Genomic DNA, 1,075 nt, shown 5'->3' on the forward strand with positions numbered 1-1,075 from the left:
AAACTCACGACAACTGTGGCTGGAGGTCTCCGATGGAATCCCCGGAAAAGGGACGCAAAGTCAAAGACAATACCGAACCTCACCAAGCTGAATCCTCAGTTTCAGGAACCACCTGTCATCATGACCCCACCTGCTGCATGACCATCACGATTCACCTGTCATCTGCCCATCGGATGTTTGCCGTCCGATGATGTCCACACAGGGACTTCATCTGACGTAAAGGGGGAGATGTAACAGATATGCAGATCAGCGATTCATGGGTTAAATTCTGTTTTATAAATTCAGACTGTTGGTACTAAATACCAGCCTGGCTGGACTTAAATTACTTTACGATACCCATGCGAGCCTCAAAGGATACCTGAAACCAAATTCCTTAACATACACACACACACACACACAAAAGAAACCTTTCTTTTTGTTCCTTACTTTTGTAAGTCCTTTATTAAATATGTATTTTATATGTTTGTGTATTGCATAAAATGGTTAATCCTGGGTAAATGGTTAAAGTGCTGACTTATAAGTGGAAATGCTTGATTTCAATCTTATACTTTCTCAAAAAGAAATGTTCTGCAACCCCCACACTCCTTGGTAGCTCGTAAAATTTTACGAGCTCACAGGACCAACAGGACAGGAAACCTAATCCCTTACAAAAGAATGATAGAATGTACTCAAATGTAGTCTTAATGTGTATAGTATTGTTTTGCGGTACATTAGAGGTTTCCCATATAAATTGGGAATATCTGCAGTGTTTATCATGTGTTAAAACAAATCTTTTAAATGTGTAATTCGATCTAAAAATTAGATCTTTGGTCATATATATATTATGTCTAGTCTTGTTCTAATCGTCATGCTTTGACAGACCCATTTATCTAGAGCAAAGTAATGAAAAATGTATTGTAATCTGGAATAAGGAACTTGCTTTAAATATTCCTGATGAAATCGGACAGGCCCTAAATCATCAGGGGGTTGTCTCAACAGAGACAAGGAACTTTCCCGCCGCTTCAGATCGCGGATGTTCATTGGGTGGTTCACGCGAAAAGAGGCGTGAACATCTCAAGCTATAAGAATTGACCAA

Source organism: Carassius auratus, chromosome 36 (genome assembly GCF_003368295.1).
Source record: "Carassius auratus strain Wakin chromosome 36, ASM336829v1, whole genome shotgun sequence".
NCBI classification, from domain to species: Eukaryota; Metazoa; Chordata; class Actinopteri; order Cypriniformes; family Cyprinidae; genus Carassius; species Carassius auratus.